This window comes from Brienomyrus brachyistius, chromosome 5 (genome assembly GCF_023856365.1).
Source record: "Brienomyrus brachyistius isolate T26 chromosome 5, BBRACH_0.4, whole genome shotgun sequence".
Taxonomy (NCBI): Eukaryota; Metazoa; Chordata; class Actinopteri; order Osteoglossiformes; family Mormyridae; genus Brienomyrus; species Brienomyrus brachyistius.
Genome location: NC_064537.1, coordinates 2,082,501 through 2,094,458, shown reverse-complemented (window position 1 = coordinate 2,094,458; position 11,958 = coordinate 2,082,501). Strand labels below are relative to the sequence as shown.

The window sequence follows — 11,958 nt, the reverse complement described above, 5'->3', positions numbered from 1 at the left end:
GACATTGTGCTTCCTTCAGAGAAACAGCTGACTGGATTATCAGACATGTTAACACCACCTGTTAGGATCATGCCAGGACAGAAAATATGGTGGCATGTTCTTGCCATCCAGCTAATTCTCCGACACGCAGACCTTGTAGCCCCAGGCTGCTGCTAGCGTGCTGGACACTGGGGGGTCACGGCCGCGTGGCGATGAGAGTCACTCAGGGAATTTGGAGAGACGCAGCCGCTGAAGGAGCATGATGGAAGGTCAAAACTGTCATCCAGAGGCTACATCGAATCATACATGGAAGCGAGGTATTCTCTGTGAGAGAAGATGCTGACCGAGAGGCAGAGCAAGTGTGTTGATGGGGTGCAGACTGAGCTCATTGATGGGGTACAGACTGAGAGGGAGAGTGAACATAATGATTGGGTACAGACCGAGAGGCAGAGCAAGTGTGTTGATGGGGTGCAGACCGAGAGGCAGAGCAAGTGTGTTGATGGGGTACAGACCGAGAGGGAGAGTGAACATAATGATGAGGTACAGACCGAGAGGCAGGGCAAGTGTGTTGATGAGGTACAGACCGAGAGGCAGAGCAAGTGTTTTGATGAGGTACAGACCGAGAGGGAGAGTGAATACATTGATGGGGTACAGACCGAGAGGCAGGGCAAGTGTGTTGATGAGGTACAGACCGAGAGGGACAGTGAACACATTGATATGGTACAGACCGAGAGACAAAGCAAGTGTGTTGATGAGGTACAGACCGAGAGGGAGAGTGAACACATTCATGGGGTACAGACCGAGAGGCAGGGCAAGTGTGTTGATGAGGTACAGACCGAGAGGGAGAGTGAACACATTCATGGGGTACAGACAAGAAGTGGACACCTCATTGACTGTTGGCCAGTCCTTCAGATGCCAGTCAGCCAATCTCCTCTTGAGGACAAGACTAAGCCAATAGATCCCAAGCGGTGACATAGCTATCGAATAACAAAGTAAGAGTCGTGTGATAATGCCCATCCTCAGACAATCAAGCTACAGTGGAAATGTAATGAAATTTTCCTGTGTGCGGCCAGTGTTTAGGGGAGAGTCACAGCACACTGGGAAACAGGCAGACATTGGGAAGTCGGTGCACTCTGCAATCTTCCATCACTGCACATGCTTTGTTTGTTGCCTTTTTATACTAGTGAATATATGAATATTTGGTGTAATAAAAATTGTATTAGTGTATGAAAATGATGAGTGCGCCACTGTTGAGGTTAGAAAAATAACATGCACCGCTGGCTGTAGCAGTTGAATAGGTACGTAGGGGAAGGGGGGGGGGGGGGTTGGAACAACATGGTCAAGGGTTAGTTAACAACCTAGTTAAGGGCTGTTCCGCTGTCGCTCCCTGTGATTGGCCGGTGGTCACCTCCTGTTAAACATATCATTTCTGTGCGTTGCATGGGCCAAAAGCCTGTACCTGACTGAGTCATAGCCTGTGCCCGACTGAGTCATAGCCTGTGCCTGACTGAGTCATAGCCTGTGCCTGACTGAGTCATAGCCGGCTCACACATTCTATAAATGAAATGAACATATTCTCAGGAATTGTTTTCCAGACGCTTTCAAGCACAGGACAAAGAAGCTTTGAATGGATTTGTGCCAAGAAGCCTCTAAGGTAATTGTGCTTATTTCCTGTGTGTGTTTCGGGGGGGGTGGGGGGAAACATAGCTTTGATTTACCTCCTTTTTGTGACCTTTAACCAAAAGTTGACAAATTCCCCAACTTGACTCAATAATGTCCTCTTCTGTGCTAAAGTTGCCGTGCAGATCAGATTCCATGCAAACCTGAGTGTTTAGATACTGCAATAAATAAACGGTGACCCTGACACAGTTGGGATACCAACTTCTGCTCCTGTCTAACAGGGCGTTGGTGTGTGAGTGACTCATTGGCTCTGGGTGCTTTACCTGTGAGTGGCGGGTTGCTGGTTCCGAGACCCAGGGTTTGGCCTTGGAACAAAGCCCTTAACCTCAGTCTCCGCCAGTATGACCTGACTCTACTTTCTCAAAGAATGAACGTCACTTTGGTTGAGAGTCTGCAGAAAGGCAAACGCAGACTCCTCTGCCTCTCATTATTACTTTGGGCTTTGAGGAAACAATCTGTTTCTCAGCTTGTCACTTTGTCTGCTTCGGGTAGTTCTGCTGTGTTCTGGAAGCAGCTGCTGTTCCTGGAATTGCTAAGTATTTCGCATTTGATGGAAATCGAAATGCCTTCATGGAATAAATGGCCATTTTGCTTCCCTGGGCGTTACTTTGTGCTGCCACTTACAGCTGTATGAGCTGGGCTGATTGCTGTCTATTAGGCATCCATCTTAACTACTGAACAATGACAGGATGTGGGGGGGGGGTTTGTGGTATTCTGGGAAACCTTCTTTTGTAAGTTTGCAGGCCCATGTTCGGACGTTGCAAAGAGGACAGTCCTTCTCGGTGTCATTGACCTTTCTTTCAGATTCATGAGAATTCAGATTGCATTATCCAGGGCTCCATTGCTGACCATGTTCTCTGCATATCAAGCCTGGTTGGCTTCCACTGTCCACAGACGGGCCAACCAGTGTCTCTAAAGTGCCCACAGTACGTCAGTGTGTCCCCTGCAATGGACTAGCGTCCCATACATCATGCTCCCTGCCTTGCACTCTGGTTTGTACTTGGGCTTACTGTGACCCTACACTGGATAGGCAGTTATGTAATGGCGATGGAGAACGTGGCTGAACACGCTCACTTTTGGGATGTGTGACGGGTTATCAATGAAAAGGCAGGAGTGACATCAGGAGAAGATAGAAGAATAGACCTCTGCAGTAATGGCATCTGTGTGCTGAATAATGACGGTTGCAGGAACAGAGGAACAATATTCAAATTAGGAGAACAGGAAGAAATAATGACATTTATTCGTGAAGCGGCTTGTACAAAGTCACACAGTGCTGTACATATATAAAAATCATAAAAACAGCAAACAGAAGATTAAAAGCATAAGCTAGAACTCCAGTGGACTGTAAACACTATGGACAACAACAAAAAGAGCACATGTGACCTGAAGGCGAGGCTGAACAAATACGCGCTGCACCATAACCCACTGAGCCAGACACTGCAGTTACGGAGTTTGGAAGCTGTTAACGTGAGTGTCAAGCTGCAATCTCAGAGTACGGCCTTGTGAAGATCTACATTAAGAGGCTTCTACAAGGGCAGCCAGAGAAGAAGAGTAACCCCATCTGGTCCACCTGGCACCTCTGAGCGTACGGAACTGCATCATCATTCTGTGGAGATGACAGCTGTATGACGGGTTTGCAGAACAGAACAAATAATAAGATGCATCAAAAACAGAGGTCAGAAGACAAGGTTTGTTTAGCTTCCCACACAGTTCTGTGAATTTCTCCCGTACCAGCAAGTCGTCTCGCTTTCCTTTGCCAAAGCTTCACCTCCACATCCATCCGACTCGTGACGCTTCCTGTATGTGCCCAGGGATTTTACTTTCTTCCTGTATTGTCATACCTTGCTGGCACAGTTCCTGGTAATGACGTCGTGCCTGGTAAAGATCATGCACGCAGCCCCGTGACTCTCACATGTGAGCTGACTCGAGATCAGGCCTGGACCTATGTTTGAATAATTACTTTTGTAAAATTAATAACTGGTTGGTTAGTGACTTTTTGTGGCACATCAGTGGGTTCAGTGGCTCTCTGACATCATCGGGACCTTGAACGCCCCCCTAACAAGACTGATGAGCCCTGTGCGCTGACTAGCAGATGCCTGAAATAACCCGCGGACTGTAATAGCCTAGGCCCACTGATATGATGGACCCACAAGTGGCTTCTTTGAAGTCGAGATGCATGACACAAGTTTTTATCCAGCCCCTCCCCGGAAGAAGTGCAGTATGGCAATCACACACTACTATGGTGATCACATGAGGATGACGCAGCATGGGACTAGGCTGTAAATGAGGCCATGAAGTGGGCTTTTGCTCATGAATATGCACTATTGGCTATAGCCTCAGGCTGTCCGTCATGATTATATTCTGTCTGCTATGAACATATACTGTCTGTCATGATTTTGGGTTGTGTTCCATGACCACGGGGAATCTGCCATGACCTCCAGCTGTCCATCCTGACTTTGGTCCAGCCCTCATGATTTTAAACTGTCCTCTATGACCTTGGTCTGTACCTACTGCCCTCAGGCTGTTCCTCATGACATTGGTCTGTCCCTCATGACCTCAGGTTGTCTTCTATGACTTTGTCCTCTCTCTAATTATCTCACCTGTCCTCACCTTTAACTTCTGGCTGTCTTGTATGACCTCAGGCCGTCTGTCATGACCTTTGTCTGTCCTCCATAATGTCAGGCTGTCCTTTTTGTCCTCAGGCTATCCCTCATGATCTTGGGTTGTCCTGTATGACCTTAGTCTGTCTCTCATGACCACGGTCCTCTATGACCGCAAGCTGTCTGTTATGCCATTGGTCTGTCCTCCATAATCATGGACTGTTTAACATGACCACAGTTTATCTTCCATGATCACAGGCTGTCCAGCATGGTCTTGGTCTGTCCCCCATGACCTCAGGCTATTCAGCTGCTCATGTGTGATGAGGTAAACGGCAAATGCATTTCAGTAGGAGACATAAAGATACTGAATCGAATAAACAGTTGAAGTTTGACATAATGACTCGGTGAGTAACATGGTAGCGCTGCAATCTCAGGGCTTTGGGGGCGACTCCTGACAATGCTGTTTGCGTGTGGCATGCAAACATAAGCAGGTAATTGGCATCTACCAATTGTACCATAATCTATGACTGAATGTGTGTGTGTGTGTGTGTGTGTGTGTGCGCATCTGTGTCTGAATAGGTATGTTTTTCCTCATAAGACTTTCATAGTAAAATAAGGGGATGGGAAAAAAATGTATTTTAATCATTTCATTATTTCATTTCAATAGGTTGTATGACGGGGCAGTAGTATCAGTGTGTAGGCAGTATGACATTGGTGACGTTTCAGCGACCACCTGACTTAGGGGTGTTCGCCCCGCCCCTGGCATAGTCTGACTGTGTTATAACACTACCAGAAATACAGGCTGCCTTCAGCTGATGCAGTGAAATGACCAATATAAAAGCCACAGTTTTAGTGCATCACCTGTGCTAAAGCCATTCACAGCACCCCCTGCTGGATGAGATGAACCCCAGCGATCAACAGCCTCTGCCAAGTAACATTTTAAACTCTGTTACAAAGGCGTTTTGCTGAAGTGAGATATCATAAGGGCACACTGCAGCCAGATAATCGATACTAATTCCGAGATATTTGTCTATTTATTACCACATGTCCTGTATGACACACGCAGTAAGGTTATGCAGCAGTCATTTGTTCCGCTCCATGCCTCGTTAATCTGTCAGAGGAAGCTTTCAGGCAACCAACGAGGGGGTTCACGACAAGATCAATGCCATGGAAACCTCGGGAGACTCCCTGCACGGCAACCAGGCATCCTGACCTCCCCCCGACTTCACCCCCCACCTTTGCTGTTAGTTGATGTTTTAGTGACATCACTTCCTAAATAGCTGGTGATTAAGGCCCTGTGTAGCGTTTCATCACAGTAAGATGGCTCCCCACTTAACTGCACAATAAAACAGTACATTATTTTTAATCATGTGCTCGGCAGTTAATCACTTCACTATATTCATGTACATAGAAATGCCCTATTAGTTACCTGTTTCCACTCTTTCGTTGCCATGGACAACTTTGGGAATAACATTTCCGTGTGGAAAAGTGCATACAGACAGGTGCTGAGCACTAGCTCAATGTGTGTGCGTGTGTGAATTTGTGTGAGATTGCGAGTGCGTGTAAGAGTACGTTTGAAAGTGTGTGTGAGAGTAGATTATGTTTGTATTACATTGTGGGGACAAAATGTTCCCCACACTGTAATAAAAACCTGCTATTTTGACGTTGTGGGGACCACTGAATGCAATCAAAAAACTAGAAATGCCGAAAAGTCTTGCATTTTGTTTGGTTACTTTTGGTTAAGGTCAGGACCGGGTAGGGGGTTAAGGTCGTCATGTTGGGATTATGGTTATGCCCATATAAATAAATGGAGAGTCCTCACAAAGATATTGTGGCGTCCGGCAGACTGAAGCATCGCTGGAGTAGAGAGAGACACAGACCCTCGCTTGGCGGGGAGAGAAGACGTTGTTTATTAGCAGCCTGAAAAGGAACAACATCAGGCACTCAATGAGCACCGAACCAATTACACACAAGGACACACAAGGTTGTCAGACGCTGAACTGTAAGATGCACACGCTATGGGAGATTTATGTAAAGCTAAATACACACGGGAATCGCACAGGGTACACACAGGACACGGGCAAACGCACAGGGTACACACAGGACACGGGCAAACGCACAGGGTACACACAGGACACGGAAATCATACAGGGTACACACAGGACACGGGCAAACGCACAGGGTACACACAGGACACGGGCAAACGCACAGGGTACACACAGGACACGGGAATCATACAGGGTACACACAAGACACGGGCAAACGCACAGGGTACACACAAGACACGGGAATCGTACAGGGTACACACAGGACACGGGCAAACGCACAGGGTACACACAGGACACGGAAATCATACAGGGTACACACAGGACACGGGCAAACGCACAGGGTACACACAGGACACGGGCAAACGCACAGGGTACACACAGGACACGGGCAAACGCACAGGGTACACACAGGACACGGGAATCATACAGGGTACACACAAGACACGGGCAAACGCACAGGGTACACACAAGACACGGGAATCGTACAGGGTACACACAGGACACGAGCAAACGTACAGGGTACACACAGGACACGGGCAAACGCACAGGGTACACACAGGACACGGAAATCATACAGGGTACACACAAGACACGGGCAAACGCACAGGGTACACACAAGACACGGGAATCGTACAGGGTACACACAGGACACGGGCAAACGCACAAGGTACACACAAGACACGGGCAAACGCACAGGGTACACACAGGACACGGGCAAACGCACAAGGTACACACAAGACACGGGCAAACGCACAGGGTACACACAAGACACGGGAATCGTACAGGGTACACACAGGACACGGGCAAACGCACAGGGTACACACAAGACACGGGAATCGTACAGGGTACACACAGGACACGGGCAAACGCACAGGGTACACACAGGACACGGAAATCATACAGGGTACACACAGGACACGGGCAAATGCACAGGGTACACACAGGACACGGGCAAACGCACAGGGTACACACAGGACACGGGCAAACGCACAGGGTACACACAGGACACGGGAATCGTACAGGGTACACACAGGACACGGGCAAACGCACAGGGTACACACAGGACACGGGCAAACGCACAGGGTACACACAGGACACGGAAATCATACAGGGTACACACAAGACACGGGCAAACGCACAGGGTACACACAAGACACGGGAATCGTACAGGGTACACACAGGACACGGGCAAACGCACAAGGTACACACAAGACACGGGCAAACGCACAGGGTACACACAGGACACGGGCAAACGCACAAGGTACACACAAGACACGGGCAAACGCACAGGGTACACACAAGACACGGGAATCGTACAGGGTACACACAGGACACGGGCAAACGCACAGGGTACACACAAGACACGGGAATCGTACAGGGTACACACAGGACACGGGCAAACGCACGTGCGATAATAAGGAGATATAACCATTAACATTAACAACAACAATACATGGCCAATTTCAACTGCACGTGGGACATGCGCCTTGCCGGGGCTACAATGTAATTACAAACCCAAGTTTGTGTATGAGAGTGTGTGTGTCATAGTGGGTGTATGTGTATGAGAGTCTGGAGTGTGTGTGCGTGTGTGTGTGTGTGTGTGTGTGTGTGTGTGTGTGTGTGTGTGTGTGTGTGTGTAAGGGGCTCCCTGCTCTGCTCATCTGGTCCTTGTCACAAGCTCCTTTTACTCTGGTACTGCAGTGCTTTGTTTAGTTTATCTAGCATTCGTAGCCCTCATTTCCTTACATCCGTCTCCATTCAAGAGGTTCACAAGCCCCCCACCCCTGCTAAAAAAAAAAAAAAGAACTTCAGGAAATTAAAATGTCATCATGAGGGCGGGGGGGGGAAGGCTAATCAGACCACCAGGTCTGCACAGCTTGAGAAGTAGGCACAGCCATCAGAGGAAAAATAATCATAATGAAAATATTTTCTCCTGCCGCACTGTGTACACAAAGGAAAGGATCATTTTGGCGATTTTCCAGAGGGCAGAGGGAGGGTGAGCGCGCTCCGTATGATCATCACTAACGCATAAATCCTCTATTTCAATGAGCACATGTGGGCAAGGTACTGGGCATGAGGTCTACAACTGGGATGAGTACTGCACAGAATAGCATTGGTATAAACTGGAATTAGTACCACATGCTGTTGGCTGGGATTAGTATTGTATATGATAATGCTGAGCGAGCTTCTGCAGCCGCGGATCGGTCCACCAATAATACTGGTATTTGTTGAGATGAGTGGTGTATATCATGACACTGGTATTTGTTGGGATTAGTACCGCCTAACACTGTTGTTAGCTGGGATTGGTAGTGGGCAGAAAAACATTTGTATTAGGACGGGTGAGTACTGCAGTGTGACTAATACTGGGATTAGCCTTGCAAAGCATAACACTAGTATTAGCTGGGATTAGCACTGCACATCATAACACTAGTATTAGCTGGGATTAGCACTGCACATCATAACACTGGCTTTAGCGGCAATAAATCCTGCAGAGTGTAACAATGCTAATAGCTGGGATGTGTTATACAGTACTTATCTGGCAGGGGAGATACCATGATCAGGAAGGTGCTTCACCCAGGGTGAGGCCCAGCCATTGCACTGCGGCTGTGCTGACCCCAACGAATTCCCCAAATGTGGGAATCTCCACTGCATAATTTCTGGTAGTGGAGGACTGTCTTAATGGTTAGAAAAGACTGTTGGTTCGAATCCCTGACCAGCAAGGCACCACTGAGGTTCCCTGAGCAAGGTAGCACTGCTACCTGGGCACTGAATTAGCTGCCCCCCTGCTATGTCACACTGTCACATATGGATTAAATGCAGAGGTCACATTCCTTTGTTGGGATGAGTACTGCACTTTGTAACACTGGCAGTGTGTGTGTGCTTTTAATGTACATTGTGCCGTGTTTGCTCTGGGCCTGAGTGAGAGCGAGGGAGGGTTTTCTGAGCGAGCATCCTATTGGAGGATGCTAGCAGGAGACCATGTCATGAACATGATGAACATCTTCTGCCATGGGTATGTTTTTCTCCATATCTCCATAGCAACAGTGGCACATAATTGCGTAATTAGCAGTAAAACACAACTTTTTATAAAATATGAAAACATATTTCTTAGTACAAAGCATAAAATCAATAATGAGACAACTTTTTGAGGTTCATTTTAAGAATTTCTCTAAGTAAAATATCTTTTATTAATCCCCTAGAATAGAATGCTAATACATTGAAATGCCGGAAGATAAGATAAATTGTTTCAGAGCATTTAAAATAAATTTCATTCAAATAATATTCAAAAGGAGAGGAAAGTGAATTCTAAATATAAAGACACCAGAACTGATTTCTGGAAAATAACTGTGGAATCTTCCAGACATTCCTGGACACAACACTGCAAGATATCTGATGGTTATTGATGTATTTCATTTATTTATATATTTGACAAAGCATCCATCTTATAATCTCTTATCCTGATCAGGGTCATGAGGGATTGGCAGTGCACATACACACACAGACACACACACACACACTCGCACACACAACAGGTCTCCATTCCTTTGGGGGAAACTCTAACCCCAACATGACGACCTTAACCCCTACCCAGCCCTAACCCTAACCCGAACCCTAACCCCTACCCAGCCCTAACCCTAACCCCTACCCAGCCCTAACCCTAACCCTAACCCCTACCCAGCCCTAACCCTAACCCGAACCCTAACCCTTACCCAGCCCTAACCCTAACCCGAACCCTAACCCCCACCCAGCCATAACCTTAACCATAAGGAACAAGCAAAACAGGAGACTTTTTTACTTTTTTGATTGCTTTCACAGATCTTTGTGGGGACCTGAAAAATGGTCCCCACAATGTAATATAAACCTAACCCACACTCACACAACCACACACACACGCATACACACACACATGCACACACGCATTAGCACAGCTTGAGCCCACATGGCATTTAATGTCATCAGCCAGAACAGCTGAGACAACACAGTTAGGCGTAACAAATGCCCTTTATATAATCAAACTTGTTTATGGGTTTTCTATGGGATTAAGGTCCGGAGACTGGCTAGGGCCCCCATGACCTTAATGAGCTTCTTCTTGAATCACTCCTTTGTTGCCTTGGCCGTATGCTTAGGGTCGTCGTCTTGCTGGAAGATCCATCCACACTGCATTTTCAGTGCGCTGGTTCAAGGAAGGAGGTTCTCACCCGAGATTTTACAGCACATGGCCCTGTACATCTTTCCTTTGATGCAGCGCAAACATCCTGTACCCTTTGCAGAAAAACACCCCCATAGCAGCACTTTAAGCCGCTCACTGCACGACGTACACTGCACACTGCACACTGCACTGTGCACAACCGGCGCCCATCCAACTTGAAGGAGCTGGAGCAGTTTTGCCATGAAGAATGGGAAAAGATAGCAGTGTCAGGATGTGCCAAGCATATGTAGATGTACCCGAAGAGACCCGTCGCTGTAATTGCTGCAAAAGGTGGCTGTACGCAGTATTGACTCTGGGAGGGGGTGAATAGTTATGCACGCTCAGGTATTCCTTTTTTGTCTCATTTCTTGTTTGTTTCACAATAAAAAATAATTTGCATCTGCAAAGCGGTAATTGTGTTGTGTAAATTAAATGATACAGATCCCCTAAAATTCCTTTTAAATTCCAGGTTGTCAGGGAACAAGGGGGGGGGGGGGTGAATACTTTTGCAAGGTACAGTACATAATGTTATTTTTCTTGTTTGTTTTGTTGAAAATTTGTCTTTCGCTGTTAAAATAAACCTACCAGTGAAATTATAGATTCTCATTCCCTTTATAAACAGGTCTAGTTAGGAATTCAGCAGGGAGGGCAAATAATTATTTCTTTCAATGTCCATATTCCTGTTTCTGAACCCGATCCATGAATATCTTCATAACTTCCCTTGGGTGTTCATCTATAGTACATTTAAGGAGTATTCACTGCGCTGAAGAGAGAATCGGGTTACCAAGACAAAGAAGGAAGTTCCCCCTTGTCACAAAGCAATTTGTTCCTGATAACAAGAAGTCAAGGTCAGTCCTTAAACACAAAAGAGGTGATTTCCTTTGTGTCATAGTGTTCATTGAAGTGCTTTGATAGCTCCTAGACAATATTTGCATCTATTAATCTACCATCACTTTCATACAGAGGGACCTACAGGTTGGTGCAGACACCCACCACACTTTGGTGGTCCTGCCCACTGCAGGGCTCCAGATACATTCATCCCACAGCACAGAAGTGGGAGAGGATGAAGGCAGAGGTGTCCAGCACATCTTATGTGTGCACCTCAGCAGGTTAGAGGGCTGTGTCTGTGATCTGAAAATCGCCAGTTCAAATCTCAGCGTCCGCAGTGTGCTTTCACTGTGGGCCCCTGAGCAAGGCCCTTATCTCCAGGGCTTGACCCCATAAAAAGCATCTGTTGGCTAGAAAGAGAACCTAGAGAAAGTGCAGAGCACTGCAAAGCAGTGTCAAAGCCAGGTGGCAATGTAAGCTTCACTGCAGGCAAGGAGGGGAGGGGCTCGTCCCGCAGACCTCGACGGCCACTGGCACATCACTTCGCAACTCTGATGTCAACTGCCTTTGATCCATTGCCGAGACACACAAATACGGGCACACACACATACACACATGGGCACACACACACACA

The 11,958-nt window shown here is 47.2% G+C and overlaps 1 pseudogene; it reads left to right on the top strand.

Annotated features, from left to right (window-relative positions):
- Positions 1 to 8,835: 8,835 nt before the first annotated feature.
- Positions 8,836 to 8,987, top strand: LOC125743214 (U1 spliceosomal RNA; annotated as a pseudogene).
- The last annotated feature ends 2,971 nt before the right edge of the window (positions 8,988 to 11,958 follow it).